General features: G+C 39.8%; 1 protein-coding gene and 1 long non-coding RNA gene across 10 annotated transcripts in view; one reads left to right on the top strand and one right to left on the bottom strand.

The window, feature by feature from the left end:
- Positions 1–17554, top strand: part of LOC149917364 (uncharacterized) — a 100010-nt gene that overhangs the window by 33396 nt on the left and 49060 nt on the right. The window lies entirely within an intron of this gene.
- On the bottom strand, positions 11662–17532 carry LOC116232786 (uncharacterized). Of its 4 annotated transcripts, none has more exons than XR_016467600.1 (5): positions 16830–17532; positions 16045–16184; positions 15530–15675; positions 13810–13964; positions 11662–13364 (listed from the first exon to the last, which is right to left on the bottom strand). It is a non-coding gene; the product is annotated as an uncharacterized LOC116232786 (long non-coding RNA). The 4 variants fall into 4 exon arrangements; XR_004167761.2 differs by having other exon boundaries at positions 13810–13951; XR_016467599.1 differs by having other exon boundaries at positions 13810–15948.

Raw genomic sequence — 17554 nt, 5'->3', positions numbered from 1 at the left:
CTCAGAGATCTCTTACAACTGCTTTTAAAATGGGCTTTAAAATCATCCTGTAATCACTGGGAGAACAACGGGCTGATATGCAGCAGTGATGGCCAGTTGCCTAGAATATCATTTCCTCTTCAATAACTTTCGTATGCCAACGATGAACTTATAAACAGTTATTTTCTTTATTCATTGTCTGCTTATTGGTGTCATGCCCTCGTGATGACTCCTGCTAAAAGGGGTGACATAAGGTAGCTCAGAATAAAGTTTTTGTGTGCAAACAGGGCTCATCTGTGTGTCCATGCACACATTTTTTAATTGCTCCTTTGAAGCTGTCCATTCAGAGGCAGTAACCAAGCATCTAGGAAGTATAAAAACAACAAAGAAGTGTTCAGATATTTCTCATGAAGCGGATTTTTTAGTTAGTTCTCATTCTTTTTTTCTTCCCGCTTAAACTGAATTTAGCTCCTCTGATCAGAGCCAAATTGACAGCTTTGAATACTAAAGTAATCTGCTTGCTCACGGGAGAATTACAGCAGGGAGAGCCACAGGACAGCTTTCCTCACCCACTCGAAGAAGCTAGTTCATCCCCACGGTCCAGCAAGCTAATGCGACACTCAGCAGAGCTGCCTGATGCTGTGACTTGTTCCGAGTGGGGACTGATGTGAGAGAAAGGAATCCTTTCATACCAGTCAGCACATAGTCTGGAAGTGACGCTCAGGTGTGGAGAGTAAGACAGAAGGCACTATTTTGCATTGGTACATACAGCCTTGGTGCACCTCTGACACAGATGTTGTGTGCAGTTCTGCTTTCCCCATCTCAAGAAGAACATAGTGGAGTTAGCAAAGAGACATTAAAATGATAATGGTTGTGGAGCAGCTGCCTAATTAAAAAGAGTAAAAGGCAGAAGCTCTTCAGTTTGGAGAGAAGGCTGAGGAAGGCATGCTTGGGATTTAGAAAGTCATGAAGATGGCAGATAAGGTGAATGTAGAACTGTTATCCACCAAACCCTGCAGTGCTAGAACCAGGGGGAACTCGTTGAAACTAGCAGGAAAAGATTTAAAACAGATACAGTGCTTACACAATGGAGACTGAACTTCTGGGATTTGTTGCCACAGGAGGCTGTGGGGCAGACAGTATCAGCAGACTCAAAAAGGTCCATAAATAACTACCAGAGGGAATAGGCAGGGACATATCCTTTAACATCCTTAATACAACAATTGCAGATGCTGGGGAGTTTGAAGAGAAAGACCCACAGAAAGTGGCCAGGCTCACATTCTCTCTGCACAGAGCATTTGTTGTTGGCGTGAGAAAAAGAGGGTTAGATGGACTACTGGCAGGACCATGCAAGAAGCTTCCTCATGTGGGACTGAGGCTCCTGTCTCCATACCAGGAGAAGAGAAGAACGCTCCTGAAGGTGATTCAGAGCAGAACCTACCTTTTCCTGCCCTGAATCATCTGTTAGAAAAGCCTATCTCTCACCATCAATTTCACAGGAAATCTACCCTAGACAAAAGTTAGTCCTGTGAATAACCATCTTAGTCACATCTGACACAGGTTGAATTTGAACTGCTAATCTGGAACTGAAAAAAGTGTCATATACCAAACACCAGTTGTTCCACACACCCCCACCTCTGGTCAGTTCGTTGAGGGTTTTTAAGAGGAAAAAAAAGTATCAGAGTTCAGTACTATTCGAAAGATTATTGGTTGACTGTGATCACATGCAATTGGAAGCATTTCCTCAGCCAGTGATGCTGAAACAGTACGTCAAACTCTGATTAAGATGAAAAGTTAAAAAAACATCTTTTGTATATGTTAGACTGCTTTCTCATAGTCTCAAATCTGAATCACTGGGAAAGACTGCTTCTGCTGTCTAGCTGTGAAGCTATTCTGAATTGCCCAGGTATGGCTGGATGTCTCAATGTTTATGGGAAGCCTGCTGCATGTCACCATCTGGAAACAGAAACAGGAGGTGAGGCTGGAATTGCAGTAGGACATCTGAATCAGAATAGGGAGGTGAAAGTCAGGAGGTGAGTGTTCCACACAAAGCTACTTCAGTAGCTTTCTTTGACCACTCCATCTCATAAAAATGAAATATCTGCTTGTACAACAGTTTGGTATCTCATTACAAAATATCCACACAGAATAAGCTGCTTCAACAATCAAACACAGACATTTTTGTATTACTGCAGTTGGAGATGCTGGGAGACATTTTTAGTCATCAGCTGAAAAGGAAAAGGAAAGTCCCAAGGCATATTCTGGGATTCAGAAACAGACTAAAATACAATAATAAAATTTAAACTTGTCTTTTAAAATATGTTTGAACTTCAAAGTATCAGAGCCTCTGGTAGCATGAATTCCTGGTACTCAGATAGTACATGATAGGCAAAAATCTTTTCAGAAATCTACTGATTAATCTCCGGTATAGGTAAGTGTTGAAATTGGTATTTGTTGTCTATCTTTTTTAACTTGGAAGATACAAAGTGGAAGTTTGCTCATAGCATTTGGTTGGCTGCCCAGGGCTTCCAAAGAAATCCATGGTTGGAAGGACGGAAATGGGAACCTGCCATGGTTTCCAAGCTTTTCTTCCTGCTGGCTAAAATACGTTGCTACCTGCTTAGGAACTGAAAAACCACTCCATGCTGTGCAAAACCTCCAACAGAAAATGTTTAGAATATGGTTAACTGTTTTATGATAGAACATTTCTGGAACCTGGAGAAGCCTCCGTGGTAACCTGACAGCAGCTTTCAGTATCTAAAGAGGGGCTACAAGAAAGAAGGGGACAGACTATATAGCAGGGTCTGCGGTGACAGGACAAGGGGAAAGAGTTTCAAATTGAGAGGAGATTTAGGTTGGATATAAGGAAGAAGTTTTTATAATAAGGGTAGTGAGGCACTGGCACTGGTTGCCCAGAGAGGTGGTGCATGCTCCATCTCTGGAGATGCTCAAGGTCAGGATGGAGGTGGCTCAGAGCAACTGTCTGAGCTGTAGGTGTCTCTGTCCACTGCAGGGGAGTTGAACTAGATGGCCTTTAAGGGTCCCTTCCAACTCAAACAGTTCTATGATTCTATGATTTCAATATCTACATACTTTGCATCTCAGTTTCTGGCTGAGCCTGCACATATTACTATTGGGACCATTATTCACTGTTTAGTTCAGAAAATTCCTTTTGTTTCTCTCACAAGATGTCTATGTGAAAATGAGAAGCACGGTGTTATTAGTGTTTGGACAAATAAATTGTTGGCTTGCACACTCCATCTTTTGTTTATTTCTTTTTGTTGTTCAGAAAGGGTGTTTGAATAGTATCAGCTCAGGAAGGTTTTAGCAATATGTTGTCAAACCTCTAGCTCCTGTTTGGAACTGTTTTCTTAGTGCACGCAACACAGAAGTTGAAAGCGGTGTCATATGCCTTTTATATTGTCAGTGCAAACGCTGTTCACCTCATGTGAAAAAGTTAACATGATAGAAAGAGTCCAAAGTATCTGACCTTCTCTCAGAGTACCTCACAGTTACATTCAGGGCTGCACAATGCAAGTGCTGTTACTTTACAGGGGTAAGAATTCAATTTACACTGGCAGTGCTTTCACAAGAGTATTTCAGTTCAGTTAGTAAATATTTCCAGGTGGCCAGGTCTAATTTTAGGGAGGGCAAATTTACAAAGGCTAAGTGGTGGGCAGGGTTTCTATAAGTCTCTATCAGTTTGGAAAAAGAAAATGTAATTAAACACAGCATTCTTCACAAGATTAATTTGATGCTCAGCATTCTACATTTCATGTCTAAACTTTTTATGCTGTTGCTGTTAAAATCCATGCTCCAAGAACGTATAAGTTCCTCTTATAATGACATTCTGGAATTAGTAATGAAAAAAAAAGTTGTTACATGTCAGCAGACAAGGTAGAAGATGGAGACCATGCATACAGATCTATGTTGGAAAGGCAGAGGGGTAGTTTTTGAGTTTGCTTGTGAGTACAGTTAATGAACAGAGAAAGTTAAGAGCTTGCTGGCAGGTCAGCCAAAAAGTCTTTCACCTGTAAAATGAAGCAGAAAAGCAAAATGGTGGTTGTCATTGCAAAGCTCCACCAGAAGCTTCCTTTCAGTTCCAAGGGCTCTTTGTGCCCTGGGATGCTGTTAGCCCCTTGTTAGTCATTGCTAGCAAAAAAACTCAACGACACACAACTAAGTTTGGTCAGTTTGCTCAGCTGCTGTTGATGTCACTCCTTGCCCACTAAGAGTAAGTTACTGTAATAATCCTCCCTGTTTATTAATCATAGCTCTGGAGAAAGCAAAAGTTGGCTGACATCACTTCTCAAGAGGACTGGCTAACTCATGCTCAGCTTTAGTCAGCTTTGCTATAGCATCTCTTGCATGTCATATGAAAATAATTACCACCTCACACTTTCCATGTCTGACCAATCATCCTCTTTTTTTCCTCTTTATGAGGTTACAGGCCTTTGCCTATTTCAAACACCTGCTGAAGGTGTCATCTATTTAGAGATGAAGGAGGACTTTTTTAACTGGAAGCAGAGACATTCCAGGAGATCCTCACAGTATGACGCCACTTGCCATATAAAACATTAGTGACATATATTATAGTGAAAACATCATCTTCCAAAGTATATTAAAATGCTTCAGACATAGGCCATCATAGTCTGAATTCAGAGTATTCATTACGCTAGGCAATTTGCGCTCTACTTTTGCTTTGCATAGCATAAAATGTTTGCCTGCCTGCCTATGTATCTTTATAAGAAGGCTGATAAGCCAAATTTCAAGGGTAATTTCTTCATTGTTGATTTTCTGAAGGATATTTAATTAGCGATTTGCTAAGAAGCCAATGTCCTTCTGTCTTGCTGACCTTGCTGTATGCCACCCAACATTGAGGAAGAGATAGAGTCTAACCTTGGCTTTTAACTCCATATTTCAGTGATTTGGAGGCCAAAATATACCTTCCCACCTCAAAAGAAGTTAAGTAGGGAAGAAGTTCTTAGCCAGAAAGGGAGAGTTGTTTCACTACAGCAAGTGACTCTTTCTCACTGGGGAAGGAAATACAGATAAGACATTGAGTTAAACAACTGTCATCTGTTATGGGTCAGGGAAAAAGGCAAAAAGGGACAGTCATTTTTATCTCAACAAGTTACTTGTCTCTCTTGAACTTTTCAGAAGTGTTTCAGCTTATGTGAAATAACAATGGTGCTGGTCTGTCTGGAAATTTCTTAAAGAAAGCATCACATCATGATACAATTGCAGAAGAACAGATTTAACCTTATATGATACAGTTTCATCTCTTATATGATAAAAGATGCAGAATTTCAGTCACCGATACCTATGTTCCCATCTTTCCTATGAGACTTCTACAAATATGTCCACTCACTTACAAGGATCCTAAAGACCAGATTCAATAGCATTAAAAAGTTCCTAAATTCTCAGCAGAATTATTTGTTGAATCTGATTAAAAGAAATGGAAAATCAGGTAGTTTTCTTGGTAAATTACTTGGACTTCATTTGTAGGTAAATGCACCTCAGGCCCAAATTACATTTAGCTAATGTCAGCTTCCAGGCACTGTATGTTTTCATGAATTTGTCTTCTTATTAGATGTGTCATTACTGTCTGATAACCTATTCTTCCTATAAGGATTGTGAAACCGTCATTAAAATAGCATCTTAATATTCTCTTTGGAAGGTTGATAAGTTTGAGCTTCTTAAGATTACTGATTAAAGAATGTCAGTCTTCTATTTTTCCTGAAACTTTTCTGATTTCATGCTCTTGCTTCAAAAATGCTTCTTTTTTCTTTTTTCTTCTTTCCTTTTTCTTTTTTCCTCTTTCTTTTTTCTTTTTCTTTTTTTCCTTTTCCTTTTTTGTGTGTGTGTGCATAGTGCCATAGGTTGAGGAAACACTGGTTTCTTACTGCTTTGCAGCACAGTATAAAAAGCTTTGCTCATTTCCTCTATTTACTGTAACCTCTGAATTTGTTCCACTGCAGTAAAATGCCACATCCTGTGAGTATGGTATGTACTCTTTGTTGAAAGGTGTACAGTATTGCTCTCCATAATACTAATACACCTGTTATGTGCTTTAACAGAACATAGGAGCTGTGGCAGCCTGTAGGATGGGTCACTTGTATAGAACATTGTCATCTGAGCACTCTGCCTAAGTGATCTGCTGATATTGTTATTTACTGCACCAAACTTTCATTATTTCTAGCTGTGGCCAGTAGTGATTTCATTTTTATATTCTGTATTGTGTATCCAAATCACTGTACTGAATAACACTGAGCCTTCCTGAGATCCAGTGGAATTGAAATTCCACTAATGCCCTACTCTGTGCAATTCTTCATGAATAGTTCTGTTTCTCAACTGTTAGATATAAACCCACTTAATGTCTCCTCTGTTGATTTTAGCACACTGATTTTGCATTCCAAATATTAATCAGTATTCCACGAAATCATGCAGATTGGTGTTTCATACTGGTTTTGTGTGTGTTTTGTTGTTGTTTTTGTTCTTTAACTTAAGAAATCCGGAATCGGTTATTTTGCCTTGTGCAGTGCCAAAGTGTCCAATGTGCAGTGACAATTTTCATCCCATGTACTTGTTTAAAACTGGACAAACCTAGCATGAATTAGGCAGATCTTTAAGAAGGAGACAGACTGCAATGAATCTAAGCTTTTTTTTTTCCTAAAAAAACTGAATATTCTCTTTATTTTACAAATATACACACACTAAGTGAAAAATGAGCACTGGATCCAACTCCTTTAAAATTGCTGGGAAGAAAATGCATTTGACTGGAAATGTTAACACAAATAGATCATGGAGAACAACTTCTGTAGTTATCGCTGAAATACAAAGTTGTCCATTACGACATAGGCATGCAGTCTCCCATTTTCTTTTTATGGAAAAATAAAGGACAGAAATATTTGTCATGCACATCTGCCCTTTTATTATTGCTGACAGAAAAACATTCTTAACAGAATTTGAACTGCTGTATTGCAGGTGTTCCATTTTTGCCTGATTTACATACTACTTGGGACAAGAAGTATATATTGTTGCAATTAACACTTACTGATCATGATGTTTCATTAATACTTTTACCTTTCTTTATTAATTATTTGCATTTCTTTTTTTCTAATTTATTTTCATGGAAATAGCATGCTGCTTCATATTTCAATATATCAGGTTTTAATAGATAATAAGGGCTTCTGGGGGGGGAGGAGTGAAACTTATGACTAAAGAACACCTATAAAATACAGCAATTTAGAGGAATGCACATTACTATAGATAAGGGCCACTTAATATCATGTCAAGCTGATCATACCTAATCTACAGTCTGCTTAGGTTAACCAAAGGCTGCCACAATGCTTAAATGTCAATCTTGTTCAAGGCCATTTGAATAATATTTAACATCAAGTTATTTGTCATATATACAGGAATTTGCCTAATATTCTAGTCCAGTTTGTCTTAAAATACACATAAAATATTGAACAAGGGTGAGCTGGTAAGCCTGCCCCAGTATTACCTTGCATCTTCCTCATGGTGGTAATAAAAGAACAGAGCAATAAGCAAAGAAACATCGTGTTGTAGTGTCTTGGTAGATGAGGCAGTATTGATTTGTTTCATTTAGCCACCTGGTATAATTACAGAATATCAAGACTGCCTTTTTAATTAAGATGCACAAGGCTAGTAACAGCAGCCATCAGTTTGTACAGTGTCTTGTTGGACATTCCATGGTCACACATTTGTTTTAAGCATCCCCTTGCCTAGGGCCTTGTGTCTCCTGTTAGTTTCATCCTGTGACATCCATTCTTAGATCACTTTTGAGGGAGCAGCCCTTGTGGAGCATCTTCACCTGAGACCCTTCTTTCTAACACAGGTCAAGGCAGGGCTCCTCTATGTCTACCAGAAGTACTGGTGCTAAAGTGCAGACTGCCACTTTGGGTCTCTGAGATGAGCCAGCTGTGCTCAGATACCCCACATTTCCATTCCAGTGGCTGCATGCTCATTGCCTTTCAATATGGTGTGCTTCAAACACAGCAATGGATGGATGGCTCCTCTACCTGCTAAAGTACTATTTCAGTCCTCTCTCTTTCAGGGCTCTCTAACTTTGCCAAGCAAGTTATCACTCCTACTCAGCATCTTTGTTCTTGGTTATTTCTTCTTAATAAGACCTAAAGTTTCTTCTGATGACAGATCAAATTGCTGGTAATAAAAATATAATTTAAAAATAAAGTAAAAATATTGCAGACATCATCTCTGGCCTTTGTAGATGCCTTTCAAAGGATTTTTATTTTTTCTTTCTAGTTTTTAGTTCCTTTTTCAGTCCTAACTATTCACAGGTCCCATTTTCACCCATCTTTTTATCATATTCTCTTGGAGTTCCTGAAGACTTTCAGTAAGATGTCTTATTCTCCAGCTTTTGTTGAGAAAGAAGCTTTTGTAGAAGGGAGAAGTTCTCCTCATTAGAGAGGATAAGATTTGAAAATAACAAGAAACTCCCCGTACTTTGTTTTGGGGCAACACTGATCCTTAGAGTTCCTAGCAGTTTCTGTTGTAGCATCATAACAAATGTTTTACTGCAACACAAACTGTCTAATCCTTCTTAGGAAAATTGTGTTAATATGAAACAAAGATATGTAGGTATTCTGGCACAGAGTACCTCCAGTGAAACCCTGTGTGCTTTTTACCTGTTTTGTATGCAAATGCATGTAGCTGTGTAATCTCACTTGTTCCTTTTTCAAAATACTCCTGAAACCAGCCAGAAGCCTTTTTTTTTTGCCTGAATCACATTTGCTTCCATTATTTATGGCTGCCGTATTCAAAAATTGCCAGTAATTGAGTGCTCTCACAGCCTGACAGATTTACTAACAGGCTGGTACCAGGCTTACTATTTAATGGGACAATTCTATAAAATCTTTGGCAGGGCAGCTACCATATGATTCGAGCATGTTTAGCAATTTTAGTTTTGCTTTTATTTCACATACGTCCATTCCATTTCCAAATTTTCCTTTACTTTCATTCTATAACCTTTGTTTCTACACTTAACTGCTGTATCTTAACTGAAAATGGAGGCAACATATTCACTTCATCCTGGGGGTTATTTCTCAAGTCCTATCCCACCCTTCTGCACAACAATAATTCTTGCTGTTTTGTTATTTCTGTTGTACAAAGGATCTTTTGTTGTTTGTTTTCAAAAAAGTCAGGAAATTCACAGTCTGTGTGGCTCAATCTAACTTTTAACAATTTTCACACTCTTCTTGACCTCTGAAATGCAGTTCTACTCATGTATACTTAGTTCCTCCTATATCAATCAATCTCTGCAAAATCCTAGTTTTCTCCTGACATCCTTGTCCACCCAGTCAGACCTGGTGCCTTTTTCAGATGTCTTTTCATATTTTATGGAATACAAGTCTGCAGTTAAAGAAAAGTAAGTTTTGTGTGCATTGGAGTCCTCAGGTTTGACAGAAGATGTATGGCATGAAAGCCTTTTTTGTTGTTTTTGTTGTTGTTTTAATCCCAAGCTGTAAGAGAATAAGCAATCAAACTGAAAGTCAAAAAAAAAATTTTTTTTTTTAAAAAAAAGGATAAAATATACAGTTTGGGTATTCTCTATCTATTTCAGCCATTTTCATTTTTTCTAAATGTTCATACCAGTATTATTTGTGAATGTCATTTGGAATGTGTCTTAAACCTCATTTCCAAATGACTGACACTTTTACCAGGGCAGAAACTGCCTGTATTTTTCCTGGTTTTGTTTTCCAGTACAGAAATTCAGCAAAACTGCCCTACTAATCTTCACTTTATACAAACAAACAAACAAACAAGGAAAAAAAAAACCAAGAAAAAAACCCCACAAACTTGCCTATGATCAAATTTTTTTCATCCAAATAATTTCTCCTGAATTTTATTCCCCGGAGCTACATTATAATGCAGTGTCATATTATGCCAGTACCTTCTGTCACTTGGCTGTCCCTTTCACTTGACATAATGCAAGTTCGTTATACACTGCAGTGTTCTGATTCTAAAAGACTTAATCATATAAGCCAAGGTATAAGGAGTGTAGCAGTTTGGCTTCCGGCAGCCCCACCATTCTGCATTGTATCCTGCTAAAGTGATGTGGATGGCTCAGCATTAGATGAAAGGTAATGTAATGTGAATGGAGGAGGACAGAGAAAAATAGTTTCTTTCTCTTGCAAGACAGTATGTACCTGTGTGTCAGCTGCTGCAAGGATTAATACTGAGATCGAGGTAATGTATTTGGATGAAAAGCAAGACCAAATTTCTAGCTAGTTGTAGTCATTAAGGTTCCCAGCTCAAAGGCAATTTCTACAAATGATCATCTTCAGTCTTTCTGCTTTGATCAGTTCTAACGTAGCAGTTGTATTCCATTGAATTAACTTTCCATCATAGTTCTTCCTGCATGGTCCTCTTCCCAAAGCCCTTCTGCACAGCAAAGGTGTGATGGTTAGAATTTGACATCCTTCACTTCAGAGCTAAAAGAACCCAACCAATGTGAAAAAGATTGTGCAGTCAGTGATATGCATAAGAGTCCGTTTCATTTGAGGCTGTAGAAGACTCAAAACATTCTTACAAACTTTGAGTATGAGTTCTTAATGCCTAATTTTAGTGCATGGATTTTTAACAGTTTCTTAGTTTTCTGGGTTATTTTTACACCGCAGTGGGGAAAAAAATAAAAGTGCAATTCAAAGTGAAATTTAAAATACATCCATTTTCCGTGGAACATGCGATCAACACAGTACAGAAGTTCTTCCATATACGATCAACATGCCTTATTGGTTGTGAGCCTAGCACACTGTGCAACGTAAAGTCCTGCCAGACCTTCTCAATGGAAGCTGTAAGTGTTCTGAGAATAGTGGCTTAGCAAATGGAGTACTTGCCTTTTTACTACTGTAAATAAAGTTTACCCCTAAAAAAAATCAATTTATAGATTTTGCTTCCTGTCAGACAGTAATATATACCTTGAGACCTAAGACTGATAACTCATAATTTACACCACTTGGCCATTCCTGATCAGAAAAGTCTTAAGCATGAAGTCACACAGAGGCTGAATTATCTCTGGCCTCACAAGTAGTTCCACCAGATCATGGCTGTGGCCATTACTAAACTGTCTTCTAAAAGCTTGTCAGTATTCAGAGCATATTGTTTGCTTGTTCTTGGGGGATTTAACCCTGCAGTGTGCTGTGCACTTCTGACAGTTACTAAGCACCACCACTAAGCACCACTGAATTGTTCAATTTGGATTTTAATAGCTCTTTCTAAATCAGTAAAAATAAATTATTTAAATCTCATTTAGTACAGATGTAATTAAAATGTACTTTGTATGAAAGACAGCACATGCAGAAATTGTTGGCTCTCTCGTGTACTTCAGGGGAAAAAAAGACACTGGGCTTAGGAGCTCTTATAAAAAGTCTAGTGAGAGCTTAACGTTTCTGTGCACTCCTTGAAATCAGAGATAACCAAATGATGAGATAAGTGGATAGCTCTTTTTTTCCTGTTGTTTTTAATTCAGTGAAGGCCTCCCGTTGCATATTCCTGTTGAAGTTGATGAATAGCTCCTCTGGGATGCTGTAGGCTCCACTCAATGTATTTATGGAATACCTTCCATTTACAGAGGCCACATATTTCTTCATCAGCCCATGAGGATCAAGGGAAACTAAAAGATGTGGTAAGCTCTTTTTTTTTTTTTTCACTTCTGCACAGTTGTTTTATATTCTGTTTTATGACTGTGGCTAACTGAAACCCCTCAGATTCAGCCTGGCCCTAGTGCTAGAAGATAACAGCACCTCAAACCCTAAAGCCATCTAATAAAAAGGTCCATTAGCCATTATTTTTCCTTTTTAGATTAAGCAGTCACACCATACAAGGAAGACTTACTCAGAATGAATAGAAAGAAAGGCTATCTTTCAGACCAATACAAAAAACTACAGTATTTTTGATGCATTTTTTCATCTATAGATTTAATATAACCTCAAATGATGCTTGTTTTCCTTACAAGGCCATTGGCAGCAGACCAGTGCACTGCAAAGACACCCCTAAATCTTTATAGAACAGAATCAGACCATGAAAATTAGCCAGGAGTTGCACTTCTGCGTGGACATCTGTAGATTTTTCTAACCTACCTAATGGCTGAAGAGCAGTGGATGTATGGTGAAAGCCATCTATAGCTGGTGAGAAGGGGATGTAGGCTGGAGTTGCTAAACTGAAGGCACCTTTTCTTGCCCTGTCTTCACATTCTCCACTGACCATACCACTGCCCCGGGTGGATGCTTATCATCAGAAGTCAAATGACCTATGGGATCAGATGCTGTAGATCTTCATAGACTTTATGCCCACAGAAAGATATCTCCCTGGAAAGTATCACAAGATCAAACTACATAGCATTTGCTATTTGTAAAGTTAGAGGAGAAGGGAAAAATGTTGTCTGTTCTTCACCCAATTGGTATTCAGTAAACCACAGTAATACTGAAAATCAAGATACATTTCCTGTAAAAATGTTCTCAGCAACTATCATAACACTGCATTGTCCTGCACAGGAGATGCACAGTGTCTGTCAAAATGTATTCACAAGGAACAATTCCTAGAATGTTTCATGTGGCTTCAGAGTAATTTGTAAACATTTTGTCTCAGATTTAATTTAATAGTGGCATGCCATTTTACAGGAGACATGTATTCATAGAGGTCTGCATACATTGTAATAGAGCTAGCTAACCAAGTGCACGTAAGTCAGCAGTACTTACTACTGTGTTAGAACATCAGAGTATGTTGCTCAGATTAGAGTGTGGTACTACCAGTGGGGGAAAATGAAAATGAGATGAACATACACTTCCATCATGAACTCCACTCCAGCAAGTGAGTGGGAGGCGAATCTGGGTCACATAGTCCAAGCTAAGTGGATTGCAAGGTTTGAGGTAATGAAGAAATCTCCCGGGTCACAGTAACGGAAGCTGTTTTGGTTTTATTTTTGCCTCCTTACAGCAAAACTCACACTTTATCTCTTAAGATCATTCTACCCCCAAATTATATATTCTCCGGTTCTCAGAAGTTGATGGGGCTTGATGCTGTGTTCTTTTTATGGCACATTACAGTTCTGGATGTTCATTATTAATCATCATCTTTCTTAATTGTGTTACACGCGAATTGTTTTATGGCCCGTGTCATGTGGAGAAGATGTTCTATGCACTGTTTGTGATTAAATGTCTAATTTATAGTAGCCCACAGTGCTAGGAACGGCTTACAGATGGTTCCAGATGGTCCTTTCCAGTTCTGTGTTCTAACATTTCTATTAGAGTTGATGGGTATCAGCAGCAAAAGGTAACTGACAATCTCTATAATAACATCTCTTCTGTCAATTAACAATGCTCTTTGATATCCATTTCCTTTGAAAGAAAGGGGGGAAAATATGTTATTTGAAATCAAATGCAGAAATGAAGAGTAAAACACAAAGTCAAAAAGAAGTAGTGGGAGAAAGAAGGAAATTATTTTGTCATAGTCGGTTAGAAGGTTCTCACCATTGTATTTTTATCATTTTGCTTTGAATAGCAGTACTTTGTTCTGGATACCAGACCAAGAGCTCACCAAATGTTTTCAAACATAATCTAAGAACAATATCTCACCTTCTCTCTGATATTAATAGGTTTAAATTTCATTACCCCATGCATAGGAAAGTGCCAACATTTTCCAAGATTATACACATGTGCATCAATATCTGTCTTTATCAGTATCTACATCTAATTAATGACTTGCATATGAAACATTCCATATCTTGCAAAACAGACACAACATTTTTGTTGCTGCATAAATACTCCACATTAATGCTCTTACGTGCTTTATGTATCACATGCGTGTCCTCTGACGCAGAGAAATGAAGCAACCTGTTAGGAGGAAGCTTCAGACCAAAGGGGCTCACTGAAATGCAGAAGTGAAAGAACACCAGATCTGCTCCAGGAAAGATTCCAGGCCTTCTCTGCAAAAATTAACTCATGAATAATTAACAACATTAATTGATTATGCTGAATGTACAGTTTGTCCACATTGGACAGACACACAAAAAATATCCTGGTTAACAAGGCTAAGGTAATACTGAAGAGTTCATTTTCCACACAGTGCATAGCACTGAGTTTCATTTAGTTGTTAGTTATGGGGATAAGGATATAATTAAGCCCATGCAAGTTTAAATCTCTCACTTGGGAAAGGCAGTCTGTGTTTCTGTGAATATGGTTCTGTAGTTAATACTCTTCATACTAGAACTGAGGTTTGACACAACTCTAACTCTGGGATTCGGGAGCTGCAGGGTGGACTCTGGACTCAGGCTCATCTTTGCTCTAAAAGTTTGTATGGTTGTGGGTGAATTATGTTCCTTATTCATGTCAGTGCACATGACTGTAAGAGTTTGAAACAAGAGCCAAGGAGGCAACAGGACCCATTTTGTGCCACTGCCAGATCAGAATTTCCTTTTGTTCAAAACTCTGCAAGTGTCACTCCAGCATATTTAAAGAAAATTATTTCCTGTGTGCCAGTATTTACAAAGAAAATCTCTATCCAGAAGGTTAAGAATTAAAGCTAGCCTTGTAATTTCTCAGTTTCAACTAAGCCACTGTCTCAGAGCTGATAAAGAAAGGGCAAATCATGAGACATTTATCTTCTGACACTCCAACAATATGTAGCAAGAGTGCAGTCAAGTTTAACTGAGTTTCCTCTGAAGAAACTCCTCAAAGTATCTCAGGAAAGCTAGATTTGAACTTGCTGTACGTAAACTTATTCTCCCTGTTTCAGTGTGCAAGAGTATTTGACTGGAGGTAAAGGGCTGGATTTTTTTCCCCATTTGAATAAGTGGTGAGGAAAGAAGCTTTAATCTTGCATCTTTTTCTGTCATGGTTTTCATGCATTGGATTTTTTATTTTCTTCTCAGTCTGTCAAGGTCTCAAAAGTGACCTTGACAAGTGAAATCTCCCACTTCTTCTGAGTGTGAATAAGCCCAGTTATTTCTATGTTGATGGTTTGTTTTTATTATGGATTTCCTTGAGCCTAAGAAGCTTGAAATAGCAGCTTTTATCTTAAGATGTTTAAACTTGATTGAGTCACAATAAGTCTGCAGCTGTCTGGATATGTAGATACATATCTGTTCTTGGCACTTATGTGGCCATCACTGGTGCTGTTTTTAAGCATCTTGCAATCCTTACAGGGCTTTACTCACAGTGCCCCTGCCCAGCAGGGAAGCTTTAGCTGCATTTTGCAGACAGGAGACTGAAGTACAGCACAGGGTGAGTGGCCTGTTCAAGGACTCCCGGGAAGTCCAAAGTGCAAGTTCACAGCAATGTCCACCAGGTCAAGCTTATGTCTCCTCACACCATATAATCAGAGCGGTTGCAGGAACAAAGAAAAATGACCTTGCTTATAATATGTTAACCCACTTTTAAGTTAAGTTTGGCCCCTTGGTGATGACTTACAAAAAAAAAAAAAAAAGGATTAAACAAGGAGAATGATCTTCTTGAAAAAATACACCTCTACAATCAATTTGTTAGCTAAGGGCAATTCCTCTTACCAAGCTGTTTTAAAAGCAGGCTGATTAAGCCTCAGGGACTTGAATAAAGCCGTTCTGTATTTACAGTGGTGGAGTGACTGACACAGTAGATTCACATCAGTGAGCGGCTGCAGTGCGAAACAGTGGCAATCTTTCACCTGCAAGAACTGAAAGAAAATTTCTTAGTTCAAATGAGACATATTTCTACTGGCTCATCAATCAATGCCATGTTATCCTATGAAATGGATATACACCATCAGTTAAGTTGTTGATGTTCACATGTGCAGTGAATCCAGGAGAGTGACCCATATAAAGTCTGATAAAACCGATTTGTTTACAGAGTTATTAGAAGATGGAGCAGGATTGATGAGACAGCATGAGGAGAAAGGCAGTGACCTGCTGGAGCCTCAGCCTGCTGGTCCTGTTACAGGTGGCTCCATCTGAAACCAAATGATTTGGTAAACATGAAGTTACCTGTCTATATATTTTTCTTCTGTGCTGTGTAATGAAGGTAAGGGTGCTTTATTCATACTTACATAGCATTTCAGGCAAGGAACCTTTTGGTTTAGAAGCAGCTCTGGAGGCCACTGCCCGATGTTGTGTGCAGAGCAGGGCCCACTTCGAAGTCAGACCCAGCTTCAGGGGTCGACTGTGTTGCCCAGGGTATCTGTGGCCACTGGATGGGAAATGATCATAGAATCATCGAATCACAGAATGGCCTGGGTTGAAAAGGCCCACAGTGCTCATCCAGTTCCAACCCCCTGCTATGTGCAGGGTCACCAACCAGAGGACCAGGCTGCCCAGAGCCACATCCAGCCTGGCCTTGAATGCCTGCAGGGATGGGGCAGCCACAGCCTCCTTGTCCTAAGCAATCCCTGCTGCAAGTCCTCATGCTTCAGCGTTGGGACAGGGGAGGAGGACAGGGGTGCCTGTGGGGCTGGGTCTTCTGACGTTAGTCCTGCTGTAGGCGTTAGGGGGAAGACAGATATTTCCTTTCGGCAAAGAACTAGGCCTGCACGGTCACAAATGAACGGTAAAAGGGAAGCTTGTACAACCAGAGCTCAAACTCCCAGCTCTCTGCCCGGCAGCCGCCCACCCGCCGACCGCAGCAGGCCGCCCCGCGCAGCCCCAGCGAGCGGGAAAGGGCCGAGCGCCGGCTCCCCGCCGTTAGCCGGTGCTGGAGCGCCCTCTGCTGGGCTGGGGATCCCCGCTGCTGAGGAACGGGGTGGAGAGCCCAGCTCGTGGGTCCGAAGGCACAGACGTTGCCCCACGTACCGCCCCCAGACTCCCCAAAAATCCCTTTCGCCGTGTTGCGCACTACCTGGGGAAGAGGTGGAGTTATCTTGCACCTCCTCCACCTCTGGCTGCTCTGATGGTGTGTGTTAGTCTGGATTCGCCTCCTCGGTCTTGCTAAATCTCCGTGCCTGTGAGGAGCGCGTAGTTTGGAACCGTCAGTTCTTATCTCTTCCAAACACCTGATTCTAACAGTCTGCGGTGTTTCAGAGATGCCCCACACCAGTTAAGAAGAGGAATTTGATTCTGGTTACATACATGGAGATTGTTCTAGAGTAGCGTTATTGCTGATGTCTCGGCCAAGTGTGTGTCTCAGCTTTGACATCATGTTTGTTATAAGAGGATGCATAATGCAGAAGGACACCGTAGCTAAAATAAAGACCTTGTACAACAGTCAGGGCATAAGTACTATTTTCATTCATTTGAATACCTGTCATGGGCTGTAGGGCTCAATGAAACTCAACGATCAGGTGGAGACTTTTTTCCTTGAAAACATTCTACGAGGGATTATTCAACCTCTTGTGGGATGAATTCCAGCAAGATAGGAAGTGTGTAAAGAACCACAGTCATTTGCTACAGGGACCAATGAGGAGTGAATGCATTAGCAAAGTGAGAAATTGCTCTCTTCCTGGGCACACTTTGCTGTCACATATGCAGGAGGTTTGGGAAAGCTGGATCATCAGGGCAGGAAAGCTCTTCAGAGTCAGAGCAGCCTGCACACTCTCATTCAAATGTCTCAGATCAAATGATCTG

This window comes from Phasianus colchicus, chromosome 6 (genome assembly GCF_987193195.1).
Source record: "Phasianus colchicus chromosome 6, bPhaCol1.hap1.1, whole genome shotgun sequence".
NCBI classification, from domain to species: Eukaryota; Metazoa; Chordata; class Aves; order Galliformes; family Phasianidae; genus Phasianus; species Phasianus colchicus.
The sequence above is the reverse complement of the archived record's forward strand: the minus strand, read 5'-3'. Positions and strand labels throughout refer to the sequence as shown.